This window comes from Oryctolagus cuniculus, chromosome 19 (genome assembly GCF_964237555.1).
Source record: "Oryctolagus cuniculus chromosome 19, mOryCun1.1, whole genome shotgun sequence".
NCBI lineage: Eukaryota > Metazoa > Chordata > Mammalia > Lagomorpha > Leporidae > Oryctolagus > Oryctolagus cuniculus.
Window position 1 is genome coordinate 25,107,733 of NC_091450.1, and position 14,791 is coordinate 25,122,523.

General features: G+C 60.0%; 1 protein-coding gene across 3 annotated transcripts in view; it reads left to right on the forward strand.

Annotated features, from left to right (window-relative positions):
• The window catches only part of LITAF (lipopolysaccharide induced TNF factor), an 85,600-nt gene that overhangs the window by 44,384 nt on the left and 26,425 nt on the right, over window positions 1-14,791 (forward strand). Inside the window, exon 1 of one of the 3 annotated variants that reach the window (XM_008257723.4) lies at window positions 10,886-10,998. The exons of 1 other annotated variant lie outside the window; for it this stretch is intronic. The gene's annotated coding sequence lies outside the window, so the exon portion shown is untranslated. Of the gene's footprint in view, window positions 1-10,885; window positions 10,999-11,890; window positions 12,012-14,791 lie in introns of those variants that run through there. One more of the 3 variants, XM_008257724.4, reaches the window with a different exon arrangement.

The following is a 14,791-nucleotide window of genomic DNA, read 5'->3' on the forward strand; positions in this document are numbered from 1 at the left end:
ATGTCCTTGCGGCTCAGAGTCAGCTTAGTGACCCGGGACCATGTGACTGCTTGGCTCATGATGTGGATTAAGTGAACTAATGATACAGAAATGGCCAAGGTCACTTTCCCGGCGCGCGGGAGAGGCAGAAGTCTGAGGTCGCCTCTGCCGTCTGCGCAGAATCAGTACAGGCGGAGTCCAGCTCCTCCGGACCCCACCCCCCACCCCGTTTCTTTTCCCAAGGCCGGAGCGGCAGCTTGGGGTCTGCGAGCGTGCCTGTTTACCCTTCATCCCCTGACAGCCCTCCCAGATTTCAGCTGCGTCCCCCTGAGCGGGCTCACTGCCTGGGCTGCCTCCTCCAGGCTGTCCCCCGCCCACCCCCAGGCTCCTGTGTGTCCCTCTGACCTCATCCCCTCTGCTTCTCGCTCTGCGTGCCCCTCCTGGCGGGCCAGCCGCAGATGTGTCTGTTTTCTCTTGTTTAATCTGAGCTGGCAGCGGAAGCCTGGGGGATGTCCCTGGCATCTCTGGATCTTGGTTTCCCACCTGCACCCTGCAGGAGCCGGGACCAGGATCCCAGGGGATCCCGGAAGTCCCCCCCGCCCCGGGGAGGAGAGGCGGGGAGGGCAGGAGCCGGCACACGGTGCGGGGTTTCGGGGAGCAGGTCCCTGCGGGCACGCGGGGCTGAGTATAGAACACGCGTCCAGGGCCGCATCCCGCGTGGGCTCTGGTGCTGCCCCGCACCTGCTCTCCTGTTCGCTGCAGACCCCACCGTTCCCTGGCGTCTGCCTTCCCCGCGGAGTTCGAGGGCGTGTGTGTGGCTGATTTCCCCATTCCCTCAAGGGTGGGGAGGGAGGTCTGTGCCTCCAGGGCCGCTTGCTTCTAACCACACTCGGCCAGGACCGCGTGGGCAGCCTCTCACCACGCGGGGAAGCGCCTGGCCCTTCATGTGATTGGGGCCCTGGGTTTTGTCCCCAAATGCTGCACGGGGAGCCTGGCGTGGGCCTGGGTTCTCTGCTTGCGGAAATGCCCCAGCCGCTGGGAAGCCGGGGTCGTGGACCACTGGGCGCAGGTGCAGGGAGAAGCCGGCCTGCCGTCTGCCCACAGCCCAGGAGACACTGCCGTCCCCTGGCGCCCAGGCGGGGCCAACAGCGTGGCCAGGAGGAGAGAGCGTCCATCCAGCAAGATCAGCACAGGACCCACAGGACCCCAGTCCACTTCGGATGTCGGATCCACGAGAGAGGGTTTTTCAGCCCAGGGTAGTTAGGGACAGACTGATGGCTCAAGGTTTACCTCGGGGGCGGGGCAGCCCACAGATGAGGCCCCTCCCCCTCAGGTTTTCCCTCCTCCTCCTCCTGCCTTAAATTTAGGATTTTTTTTTTTTTTTTTGACAGGCAGAGTGGACAGTGAGAGAGAGAGACAGAGAGAAAGGTCTTCCTTTGCCGTTGGTTCACCCTCCAATGGCCGCCACGGCCGGCGCGCTGCGGCCGGTGCACCGTGCTGATCCGATGGCAGGAGCCAGGTGCTTCTCCTGGTCTCCCATGGGGTGCAGGGCCCAAGTACTCGGGCCATCCTCCACTGCACTCCCTGGCCACAGCAGAGAGCTGGCCTGGAAGAGGGGCAACCGGGACAGAATCCGGCTCCCCGACCGGGACTAGAACCCGGTGTGCCGGCGCCGCAAGGCGGAGGATTAGCCTAGTGAGCCGCGGCGCCGGCCCTGCCTTATTAGATTTAGTTCATGGGGCTGGGGAGCTCTGGGCTGTCTCAGGACGGCCATTTGTGGCTGAGGTCATGGGTCGCGTCGGGAAGCTGTGTGCGCTGTCCACAGTTGAGTCCATCTGGGAGAGGCAGACTCGCTGGTCTGTGGAGTGCACAACCTGCTCGATCCCACAGGGCCGCCCTGCTCCCCCCGGGAGTTCTCCTGACTCCCGGTGACACCTTCCCTCTCCTCCCACGGGTTCCAGGAGAGCCACGGGCCGCCCCGCCATCTGCCGCAGGGGCTCGGCCGCGGGTGCCGGGAGCCAGGTCGGGACTTCCTGCCCGCCGTGTGTGTGTGTGTGTGTGTGTGTGTGTGTGTGTGTGTGTGCCTCCCCGGCTCTCACCCCCAGCCCCAGGCTGGCATAATTTTAGAAACTTCACAGAGGCTGCGCGGCTGGGCTCTTGGCCCAGCGCCTGGGGGGCCAGCCGGGTCTTTCCCGGCCCGTGGACAGAGCGCCTCTGTGCTCCGCGGGGCCGGCTTCTGAGGGGCCATTGTGTGTGGACGAGCTGCAGCACACTCGCCTCATTGTGGGGACCCCGCCGCCCCGGCCTGCCTGGCTGGATTATTTTGCAAGTCCGGTGCCAACTTCTCTGCGCCTCTCCCGAGGTCCCCTTAAGCCCCCAGGGGCGGTGAAGGCGGGGGGTGGGGAGGTAGCATGGGCTCAAGGGTCCCAGGGGTCAGCCGAGGTCTCAGAGCTGCAAGGTGGCTGTAGGGGGCGGGGCGGGGTTCCAGGAGCCCAAGGAGGGCGGCGTGGGGGTGTGGGGGAGCAGCCACACCTTTTTTTTCTTCTTCTTCCCAGGCTGGGCCAGGAGAGCCCAGGCTTTTCAGATTCCAAAGAATTGCCCGGTTCCCGGAACAGGCAGCCCGGAGACTTCTGGAACGCACTGACTCCCGCTTGGGACGCACTCGGAGGGCGAGTGTGGCTGGATGGGGGAACCAGGGATGGACCCGTTTTCTGGATTTGAAAACTGAGGCTCTGGGTGGCCATGCAGCTGCAGCCTACACCCTTGGGTCCCCTCAGTGCCAGTCTCTCTCCAAAACCAGTGCCACCGACATGCAGTTCAAGGCCACTGCGGAGCGGTGTGGCTGTCCACGGGGCTGCGGGTGGACGTTCTGTCCGCTTGCAGTTCCCGGCCCCCCACTTCCTGTCTCTGTGACTCAGCCTGTCCTAGACACTTCCTGTGGGTGGAGCCATGTCACCCGCAGCCTCCACGGCTGGCCGCTGTCACCCCCTGGCCATCGTTGTCTTTGCTAAAATCGCATTTGTTAGAGCAGGAGGGAGACAGAGAAACAGAGCCATCTCCCATCTGCTGGTTCACCCCCCAAATGCCTGGGACGCCCTCTGGGTGTCCCACGTGGGTGGCAGGGGCCCAGCTTGAAGGCAGGGATGCGGCAGCTTCCAGAATAGGGTGCAGAATGAGGCTCTGGAGCCAGACTGCCCGGTAAAGCCGCCCCCTGTGATGCCGGCATCCTGTGTGGGCACCAGTTCGAGTCCCGGCTGCTCCTCTTCCAATCCAGCTCTCTGCCATGGCCTGGGAAAGCAGTGGAAGATGGCCCAAGTCCTTGGGCCCCTGCACACGCATGGGAGACCCAGAAGAAGCTCCTGGCTCCTGGCTTCAGATTGGCGCAGCTCCAGCTGCTGTGGCCATCTGGGGAGTGAACCAGTGGATGGAAGATCCCTCTCTCTCTCTCTGTCTCTCTATCAAACTGCCTTTCAAATTAAATCCACCCGCATTATTTTCATAACGGCCCTGCTGTGAATGTTGGAAGACCCCTCGCGGCTGACGGGCGGCTGCTGGTGGCAGGGGCTCAGCGAGGTCGTGTGGCCAGGCTGGGAGTCAGGGGTGCTGCTGGAGCGGGGAGATGCCCCTGGCCGGGGTCCAGCGTGCAGCCCGCCAGGATCACAAGTTCCGGTAACACAGCAGGAAGGCTGTGGCCGGATGCTGCAGCCTGTGGTCAGTGGCCTGGGCTCCAGCCCAGCTTCGGCGTCCGTCGCTAGGTCCCTACCTGGGCCACATCAGCCCACCTTCCTGAGGTTCTCGCTTCTATAACACAGGGTTTGCAGTAATAGCTAGGGCTTCCCGTGTGAATGCCGGTTCGAGTCCCGGCTGCTCCAGTTCCCATGCGGTTCCTTGCTAATGTATCAGCAAAAGCAATAGAGGAGACCTGGAGGGAGCTCCTGGCTCCTGGCTTCAGCCTGGCCCAGCCCTGGCTGGTGCAGCCATTTGGGGAGTGAACCAGTGGATGGAAGATCTCTCTTTCCTGATCTCTCTGTCACTCTGCCTTGGAAATCAATCAATCAATCAAACAATCAATCCGTTAAAAAATAATGTCTGCCCATTGGGTTATTATAAACACTAACAGAGATACCACACATGAAACAAGCAAACAGTCATTCATTGGCTGTTGTCCCTCATACTCGGTTATTTCTACTAGTAGTTCTACATTAACTATTATTGTTTACCATAAGAAGACGTCCAGCCGGCGCCGCGGCTCACTAGGCTAATCCTCCGCCTAGCAGCGCCGGCACACCGGGTTCTAGTCCCAGTCAGGGCGCCGGATTCTGTCCCGGTTGCCCCTCTTCCAGGCCAGCCCTCTGCTGTGGCCAGGGAGTGCAGTGGAGGATGGCCCAAGTGCTTGGGCCCTGCACCCCATGGGAGACCAGGAAAAGCACCTGGCTCCTGCCTCTTGCCATCGGATCAGCGCGGTGCGCCGGCCGCAGCGCGCTGGCCGTGGCGGCCATTGAAGGGTGAACCAACGGCAAAGGAAGACCTTTCTCTCTGTCTCTCTCTCTCACTGTCCACTCTGCCTGTCAAAAAAAAAAAAAAAAAAAAAAAGACGTCCAGAAGTTTATATTCATCAACTTGGCCTCACCTCCTCCAAGAAGCCCTCCCTCACTGCCCCTCTCACTGCACCTAGGGCTCTGCACTGCCTTCTGCCCTTTTCCTGTTGACGGTTACCGACAATGGCATTTGGAGGCCTTGTCTAAGGCCTGCCTCTCCACTGACCTCAAAGTTAGTCTTGGCTACTGCTTGTTTTCCAAGGCCTGCTGTGGGTGCTGGCACCGGGTCATGATCCTTAAATATTGCTGTGTCACTGAGCACGGACAGAGCAGGTGCAGTCTGGGCACGTGAGCCAGGCCACTCCTCGGGGAGGGGGAGCAGCTGAGGGGTCTTTCGCAGGGGATGCTTGGTGAGGTCCCCGGACCCCAGCCCTGGGAGCTGTGCCAGGCGCCATCTGTCTTCACGCTGCTCGTGTCCAGGTGGGTGTGGGGGAGGCCAGCCCAGCCCTACCTGGAGGCGTGTGTCTACTCCACACGTCGTCACGTGGAGTGTGGCACCTGGCTCTCACCTGCTCAGTTCAGGGGTCAGCTCCTTGCTGGGTGTGGCCTTGACCAAGTCACTCCCACCCATGTGGGAGACCCGGATGGAGCTCCAGGCTCCTGGCTTCTGCCTGCTCCAGCCCCAGTCATCGCGGCCATCTGGGGAGCAAACCAGCAGGTGGAAGGTCCCTGTCTCTGTAACTCTGCCTTTCAAATAAATTAATCTTTAAAAAAAAAATAGAAAGAGAAGGTCTTTACAGAGCACCTGCTGTGTGCCACGCCGGCACTCAGCCCCAGGGTCGGCGACGCCGGCTGATAGCTGCTTGTTTTCAATAAACCAGATTTCTAAAAACCATGTTTATGAGGCTGTCAGGGAAACATAAGCTCAGGCTGGCGATGCGGGTGGAATTCGGGAATTCCTGTTCCCTTTTCTTGGCGTGTTGCACTTCTGTGGTTACACTCGTCAAGAAAGATTCCTTATCTCTCAAAGCTCCAAGTAGAATTTTCCAGATGAAGTGTTGCTGTGCTGTCAGGGGCTTGCTTCAGCGTCACTGAGACAGGAAAATCTAGTCCCCGAAAAGGTTTTCTGCAAAGAAGCGCTGGGGAGGGGTCAGGTGAGGCTGCCTCCTGCAGCGCCGGCATCCCATATGGACACCGGTTCGAGTCCCGGTTGTTCCACTTCCCATCCAGCTCCCAGCTAATGGGCTGGGAAAGCGGCAGAGGGTGGCCCAAGTGCTGGGGCCCTGCACCCAGGTGGGAGACCTGGATGGAGTTCCGGGCTGCTGGGGCGTTCTCCGTGGGGACAGTGTCGTCTGGCCCTGGGCGCAACTGTGAGGGTTCTCCGTCGGCCCAAAGCTGGGCGATTCTCTTTCCTCTCTCCTCCTCCCCTTCTCCGCCCTGCCCCAGCCGGGGTCTTCTCTTTTCCTTATTCTTTGTCTTCCTCCCTCTTTTCCCTCCTTCTTTCATCCTTTTTTTTTTTTTTTAAATTTCGAAGACAGAGATACAGAGACAGACAGAAATCTCCAGTCCACGGGTTCTCGTCCCAGATGCCCGCAGTGGGGCAGGTTGGGCCAGGCTGAAGCCAGAAGCCTGGAGCTCCATCCAGGTCTCCACGTGGGTGGTGCGGGCCTGGACTGCTGCCTACCAGAATGTGCAGTAGCAGGAAGCTGGAGTCAGAAGTGGAGCCGGGTGCTGGGTGCTCTGAAGTGGGACACAGGCGTCCCAAGTGGCCAGCGCCAGGCTGCTACGCGCTCTCCTCTTCTTCGCCCCCTCCTGCCTGCCCCAGGCGGTAGGGACGTGGGGCTGGGAGCAGGTGGGGCCCAGGGAGAGCCCTGGCCAGGCTCCTTTCTCTCTGGCCAGCCCTCCCGATGCATGCAGGGTCCTGCCTGGGACCGGAAGGGACAGCTTTTCAGCCGCGAGGAACCCCAGGCCACGTGGGGATCCCTGGGAGTCCCTAGAAGCAGGGCTGACACTGAGCTGTCCCCACCCACCCATGTGCACGGGCTCAGCATCCTGTCTGGGGCCATCATCTTACTGGAAGTCTGCCACCTGTCACAGCCCACCGGGCAGGTTCACGGCGCACCTGTCCACGCATGGGGGAAATGGGGTGGAAATGGGCGTCCTCCCAGATCTGCCTGGGCGATGCTGGGTCCAGGTTTTCACGGTGGTTGGCGAGGAAGGGGCGGCCTTCCCGCGGCCGGGAGCCTTGGGGGCTGGTTCCAGCTGAAGGCTCCACCCGAGTGCCCGCGGGTGCCGTGGTGGCCCTGCTTCCGGTCCCATGACCACGGCCCATGTCCGAGACCCTGTCACCGGGGCAGACAGTGCCTTGGAAAGGCTGGGCCCCAGCCCTTTCGGGAATTTGCCCAAGGGAAGCAATCCTAAAAAAGGCAAAGAAAGGCCACGAGGGAGGCCACCGATTAAAATAGGAACAACTCGGGCGTGATGTGCGTGTGGCTCCCAGCGCGGGCGGGCACAGACAGGAGCCTGGCCAGCTGCAGCGCTGAGCTGTGGGTGTAACTGCCCCTCCCTCCCCCCCGCTGAGCTGGGGCGGGCTCTGTGGTCTTCCAGCCACCCGCTGACACTGCCGCGTGCTGGGACATGTGACGTGTGACACGCCGTGCCCCCACGCCTCTGCCAGTGCTTCACGGCTGAGACCCACGCGCGTGCGTCACTCTGACACTGGAAACTGACGTCTGCAGGCGCCCGTCCTTGTCGGCCTGGGCCTGTGGGCTCCTGCCGGAGACGGACACGGGGAGGGAAACCCGAGGGTCCCCGTGAGGCCCCTGGGGACTCGGTCTCTCCCCATCAGGTGCCTGATGGCAGCTCGGCCAGCCAGAACCCCTTCCTGGACACGGAGGCAGGGATGTTTATTTTTCTAAGAGACTTTAAAAAGGCCTTTGTTTAAATGCAACAAATACATGCTTATTGTTTTCAAAGGAAAAAAGCCCCGAATTGCATCAAACAAAGCCGTGTCTGCACCCCCCGCCCCTGGTCAGGCCACTCTTGGCCGTGCCTGGCTTTTCTTTTAGATTTTTTCCCATCAAGTGTTTCCAAAGTTTACTTTAGCCGCAGCTCCAGTGAAAAACAGGTTGTTCCCCGCGGCCTGGCGCCCGGACACGTGTGGATGAGCTCCGTAGGATGATCCTCGGGCGGCTCCGCACTTCCCTGGGCCGCCTCCTCCAGGCAGTCCCTTTGCATTCACAGAGAAGGGCGTCCGGACACGACCCTGGCACAGATCCCTCGTCTGTCACTTCCCGTGGTCGCACGGCTGCGTGTTGCACTGAGGGGGTCTTGCTAAGCTTCCTGGAACATCCCGGGCCCGCCCCTTCCTCCTCAAAGGGCAGCGTGGCAGCCCCGGAGGGGGTTTCCAGGAGCTGCTGGTCCAGCTCCTGTGTGTGTGCGTGGACGTGTGTGTGTGCATGTGTGTGTGTATAAGTTTGTGTGTGTGGATGTTTGTGTGTGTGGATGTGTGTGGACTGTGTGAATGTGTGTGGATGTGTTTGTATGTGGATTTGTGTGTGTATGTATGTTTGTGTGTGTGGATTTGTGTGTATGGATATGTGTGTGTATGAGTTTGTTCGTGTGTATGCGTGTGTGTGGATGAGTTTGTGGGTGTGTGGATGTGTGTATGAGTTTGTGCGTGTGTGTGTGAATGTATGTTTGCGCATGTGTGTATGGATGTGTGTGTATGAGTTTGTGCCTGGGTGTGTATGTATGTGTGTATGTGTGTATGTGTGTATGTGTTTGTGTGTGTATGTGTGTGTTTGTGTGTATGGATGTGTGTATGAGTTTGTGCGTGTGTGTGTATGTGTGAATGTATATTTGTGCGTGTGTGTGTGGATGTGTGTGTATTAGTTTGTGTGTGTATGTGTGTTTGTGCATGTGTGTGTATGTATGTTTGTGTGTGTGGATGTGCTTGTCTTTGTGGATTTGTGTGTGTGTGGATGTGTGTGGTAATTTATTCGAGAGGTGGAGGTTGAGAGAGACAGAGTGTGTGAGTGACTGAGCGAGGGAGATTGCTCCCATCTGCTGCTCCACACCCCCCCACCAATGCCCACAGGGGTCCCAGGCCAGGCTGAGGGCCCAGGCGGGGAGGCAGGAATGCGATCCGCTTCTCCCATTACTTGAGCCATTGCCACGGCGCCCAGGGTGCACTGGCAGGAAGCCGGAGTCTCGAACCTGAGCCAGGAATCAACCCCGGGCATGGGGGAGGAGGGGGCATGGGTGTCTTCACTGCTGGCCCAAACCCCTGCTCCCAGCTCCTTCTGTTCTAACAAGGATTAGTTTTATTTATCTGCAAGGCAGGGTGACGGAGAGGGGAAGATGGGGAGAGAAGATCTTCCATCCACTCTCACTCCCCACGTGGCCACAGCAGCCAGGGCTGGGCCAGGCTGAAGCCGGGAGCCGGGAGCTCCATCCGGGTCTCCCACATGGGTGCAGGGGCCAAGCTCCTGGGCCACCCTCCGCTGCCTTCCCCAGCTCATCAGCAGGAAGCTGGCTGGGAAGTGGAGCAGCCGGCGGACTGGAAGCAGCGCTCGCTCGTACGGAACGCAACGTCAGTGTCAGTGTCGCAGGGGGCGGCTGAGCCGCTGGGCCACAGCCCCATCCCCCACTGTTTCATAATGGCCTTTGGTGCTGTCTCCACTGCCGGCTGTCAGGAGCCTGGTCACGTGAACAGCCCGTCAGTGCCAAGGTTCAAGGACACGCGCAGTGCCTCCCCCGTGCGGAATTCCCCCGACACGTCCTGGATGCACCTGGGACTGCCCAGGCCTGGGTTCCTGGACGGGTGACAGGGACGCCAGGGCACCTGCTGCTTCCAAGACCCGCGGCGCTGTTTCTGTTTGGTTTCACAACCTGCTTATGATGCCGGGAAAAGCCTGCCTGCGATTTAGAAACAAAGTGGGCCCCGGTCACTTCTCCTTTCTGCTCCTCGGCTTCTGCCTTTGTCACTGGAGGGCTTGGGGCCTCTGATGTCCGGGCTCTTCCCTTGCTGCCCGGCCCTGGGGACTTGCTGGTTGTCCTGCTTGGCCAGTGAGTTCTCTGACACGGACCTGCCGCGGGTCTGGCTGGGGGATGCGTCTCCGTTCGGGAGATGAGAACCGTACCAGCTTCTAGGGGAGAAGACTTGAGAAAGAGCCTGGTTGGTGCAGCAGTTAAGATACTGCCCGGAGGCCAGAGTTGCGGCACCGTAGGTTAAGTCTCCACTTGTGACCGGGGCATCCCGTGTCGGAGTGCAGGCTCTACCTCCCAACCACTCCCTGCTAATGCACCTGGGAAAGCAGCGAGAGGTGCCCAAGTACTGGGGCCCCTGCACCCACATGGGAGACTCGGATGGAGTTCCTGGCTCCTGGCTTCAGCCTGGCCCAGACCTGGCTGTTGCAGGATTTGGGGGAATGAATCAACAGACAGAAGATCTCTCTCTGTCTCTCTCTCTCTGTGTAATTGCCTTTCAAATAAATAAATTGAAAAAAGAGAGAAAGAGAGAGAGGGAAGTCCCAGAGGGGAGGAGTTCCCAGGGTTCCTTTGCACTTTGGTGTCTCATTGTGGTGGCCCCCAGGTGTTTAATTGGGGGGGCAGCCTCGCTCTCAGCAGGGCAGGTCAGTGGGAAGGGGAGCCGGCACATTCTCCCTCCTCGTGGGACACCCCGTGGGGACCAAGGCTTTCTGGATGGCACTGTGGGCTTGGAGGCAGGTGTGCGTGCCGTCCTTGTTCACTTACTCCTGGGCCAGGTGTGGGCTACGTGTCTGGGACACCTCAGTGACCTGCACACAGGAGCCCTGCCTTCCCGCAGCTGCCAGTCTAGGTGGTAGTGGGGGGGACAGATGTGGGGTAACAGCCGGGATGTAGTTGTCTCAGAGGTGATAAGACAAGGGGGTGAGGGACACGGGGTGCAGCTTCAGATACTGCTAGGGTGCCCGGGGGGTTGCTTCAAAAGGTGATGTTCACGCGGAGGCTTGCTAGAAGGCGCGAGCCATGGCGACACCTGGGCTGCCAGGAGGAGCAGTCAGTGCAAGGGTCCTGGGGCAGGTGCAGGAGCAGCAGCGAGGCCTGGAGGGTGATTGGAGATGGGGGCAGAGAAGAACCAGGGCTCACATCATGTCGGGGCCCAGAGGCTTCTGATGCCTTTCTAGACCGGGGAAACTGAGTCAGGAGCTCAGGAAGGGGTGCTGGTGGTTGGTGTCGTTAGTATGTTTGCTGTCTGGGACCATTTTCCTATCAGGGAGCTGTGTGGCTACGGCTAACAGCTCCAGCAGGAAGCAGACGGGTCCTGCCAAGAGCTGCTCCTGCCGGGGGCGGGAGGGGGTGGGGTGGTGGTGGTTTGTTCTGGTGGAAGGGAAGCTACCAGCAAACAGCAACCCAGTGATAGTTGTGTGCCGGAGCCCTCCCTTCTCAGGTTCACACCATTGCCAAGGCCACGCCGGGAAGGTAGAATGCCGGGAAGGTAGGACGCGGAGGGAAAGGGAGGTGTCTGCGAGGGAGGGGCCGACCGGCGGCCTGCGGCTGGGAATGGAACCAGCGGGGCTCGCGCCTCCCATGCCATCACTTAGACGGCTTCCAGGAGGCAGAGGGGGCTCCCCGCCCCCCAGACCCTCAGCAGGTTGGGCAATCCAGGGCCTTCCCCGCACCCCCAGCCCCATCTGAGCTTCTCCTCCTGGCCCCGGGAAGAGAAACTGACCTTGAACTTCAGGGGCCAGCAGCTGCTGCCGGGCGCCCCGGAGCTGATGGACAAACACTGGTGTTTGGGTTCAAATTCCAGGAAACACAGACAGCCCAGCAGGGGAGCCAAGCCCAGAGGAGGGCGCGTGGGAAGGTGGCTCCTTGGCTTGCGGGTGCCCTAAGCAAGGCTGGCCAGAGGGGCTGAGAGGCAGGGACGGGGCGGCCTCAGCTGTCTAACAGGGGTCAGCCTGGGGGAAGTCAGCTGACCGCTCACTTGGCCCCCGGGGCAACTGCCGCTTCCTGGCCTGTGGGTTGGGGCTCCAGATGCGTGTGCGGGCTGCGGGCCAAGGCTCTGAAGGGCCCAAAGGCCTGGAGCGCTCTGAGCTTCGCACCTGGAGCCTCCCAGCCTGGGTTCGGACCTCTGGGCCCCTGCGGCCACATCTGCAGACTTCCCAGTCGCCCTGACGGTGCTGACCGGGTGACTCTGCTCCTGCTCGGCCCCACCCCCACTGCCCAGCTCATGGAATGTGGGGCCGGGTGAGGGGGTGGGGTCTGGGCCAAGTACAGCCAGAGCACCCCGCCCCCTGCCCCAGGAGGGTTCCTAAGTCACAGGTAGTTGATTAATTGTTCAGGATGCACCAGTGAGGGGGTGGAAAAGCCCGAAGCTTGGCCGGACACAGTTGAAATCTCATTTCTAGTTCTTTTCTCGCCGCGTCCCCTGGGTCTGCTGCTTAACCTCTCTGGGCGCTCGGTGTCCTGGTCGGTGGAGCAGGTGCGTTGTGGCCAGAAGGAAGCCAGGTGAGGAGCCCAGCCCCTGAACGCTCGCTTCTGCTTCCTGCCCTGGACCTTGGCCTCCCGCCTCCCCCTTTGTTGGGATCCAGGCACTTTATGTTAAATAGAAACACAGGTGCACAGAGGACCCCCGGGCCCACTGGAGGATCCGTGGCTGTCACGGGTAAGGGGGTCAGGCCTCCGTCCAGAGGACACAATGTCCCCACAGAGGGGAATTCCCCACCGGGCAGAGGGCCGTGTGCTTGGGCCTGGTGAGGACAGAGGCGTCCTGGGCCAGTCTCCCGCAGCTCCCAGGAGCTCACCTGGCCTCTGGCTGGCACACTGGGTGCCGGTGGTCATGGATGGTGCCTCACCAGAAGCAGCAGGCCCAGGGGGTCGTGAAGTTCGCCGTGCCGTATCCTGGCTCGGTGACAGTCTGTGGCCTTGGGACACACCCACCCGCAACCATTCTTGGCTGTGTATCTGTCGCTCGGGCTGAACCGGGCATCCTGTCTGCCAGTTTACCCGAGCACACTCCCTTTTAGCTCCATCTTGGCGGCCCCAGGAAAAAGGCCTGGGCCAGGGCCAAGGCCAGGGGCAGCCCCGGCAGGCCTCTTGCCCTCCTGGCCTCAGTCTCGCCCTGTGCAAAGGCAGTGGTCAGAATCTCTGTAGCAGGAGCACTTTCCGGAATGAAGGGAGTGGGGCGGGCACATGTTTTGGAAATAGAAAGCTGTTGTGGAAACATCGGTCACCAGCATTGGGTGTTAACGTAGCACCTTCCATGGAGGCTGTTTGTACCAACTGGGTCCTTTTATTTAAGATTTATTTATTGGTTTCAATGTCAGAGAGAGAGAGGTGGCTTCTGTTTGCTGGTTCATTCTCCAAATGGCCACAGTCGCTGGGCCTCAGCCACACTGAAGCCAGGAACTCAGAACTCCATCGAAAGCGGCAGGGGCCCAAGCACTTGGGCTGTCCATCTTCTGCTGCTTTTGCCAGGCCGTTAGCAGGGAGCTGGGTCAGAGGTGGAGCAGCCGGGATTTGAACCGGTGCCCATATGGGATGCTTTACCTGCCCCCACACAACGTGGGCCCCAATCACTTGTTTCTTTTTCTTTTTAAAGTTTTATTTATTTTATTTGAAAGCCAGAGTTACACAGAGAGAGAAGGAGAGGCAGAGAGGGAGAAAGAGAGAGAATCTTCTGTCTGCTGGTTCACGCCCCAATTGGCTGCAATGGCTGGAGCTGTGCTGAGTGAAGCCAGGAGCTTCCTCTGGGTCTCCCATGTGGGTGCAGGGGCCCAAGCACTTGGACCATCCTCTACTGCTTTCCCAGGCCATAGCAGAGAGCTGGATTGGAAGTGGAGCAGCTGGGACTTGAACCGGCGCCCTTATGGGAGGCTGGCACTGCAGGCGGTGGCTTTCCCCACTACGCCACAGCGCTGGCCCCCTCACTTGTTTCTTGATGGGCATTCAAGGGAGTTCTACCTGTGACTGCTGTGAATAAGGCTACATACCTGTACACACTTGTTTAAATGTTTGTTTTCGATCTTTGGATACATTTTTTCAATCTTGGGAACCTGAATCAGTCCTTTGCCCATTTTAAGGCTGGTCTAACCGAATCTTTCATTGTGGTGGAGTGGGCCTAAGTGACATACAGCAGGTCAGCGGTTCTCTGGACCACGGTGGTGTCAAGTTCATTCATGATGTGATGGAACCGGCACAACTGTCCGTTCCCAGCAGCCACGTCTGTCTGGTCTTTCTTCTTTTTAAAGATTTATTTGAAAGAGAGAGAGAGAGAGAGAGATATCTTCCATGTGCTGGTTCATTCCCCAGATGGCTGCAACACCCAGGGCTGGGCCAGGCTGGAGCCGGGAGCCTGGTGCTCCATCTGGGTCTCCCCCGTGGGCAGCAGGGTCCAGGCACGTGGGCCATCTTCTGCTGCTTTCCCAGGCGCATCAGCAAGGACCTGGATGGGCACTTGTAAGGAGCAGAAATTCAACAGCTGCACCAGAATACCAACAAGAACTAGGCTGACACAGGTGATCCGCAGGGACTGGATATGAACCTCCCGTGGCCCGCACACACCCTCCTTGGGACCTCCTTGGCCTTACACTGACCCCTAAGTGTGTATATAAACTGCAGGCCGGAGAGGCCCAGGGAGACGCCAAACAGACTCTCGCGAGAGCGGCAGGGCAAAAGGCCCAGCTTGACCATTGCTCTCAGACCTTCCTGCAAGAGTGCTCTCCCAGCCAGCCCTGCACCTGCCCGACGCCGAGGCTCTGAGCTCTTCCCAGCTGAGGGTCTACTCGCCCTTGGAGACCTGCATTCCCCCGCTCAGAGGCACCACGCGTGCCGACGCTGTGAGAATCCACCCTCTGTGGCTAAGACAGGAGCGCCGGGGGTACTTCGGGAACCTTGGGTGGTCAGTTTGCCCAGTGCGTTGTGTGAATTAGAATGTGTGACTTCCCCACTGCGTAATAAAATCCTTACTGGAACCAACACAGCCTTGGTGCTGTTACCACACTCGAGACAGAACTGGAGCAGCTGGGACTCAAACCAGCGCTCATATGGGATGCCGGCATCACAGGCAGTGCCTTAAGCCGCTGTACCACAGTGACAGCCCCTCTGTCTCGGAGCCAGGAGCTTCTTCCGGGTCTCCCACGCAGGTGCGGGGGCCCAAGGACTTGGGCCATCTTCTACTGCTTTCCCAGGCCACAGCAGCGAGCTGGATCGGAGGTGGAGAAGCCGAGACTCGAACCAGCACCCATATGGGATGCCGGCACTGCAGGCGGCGGCTTTACCTGCTACGC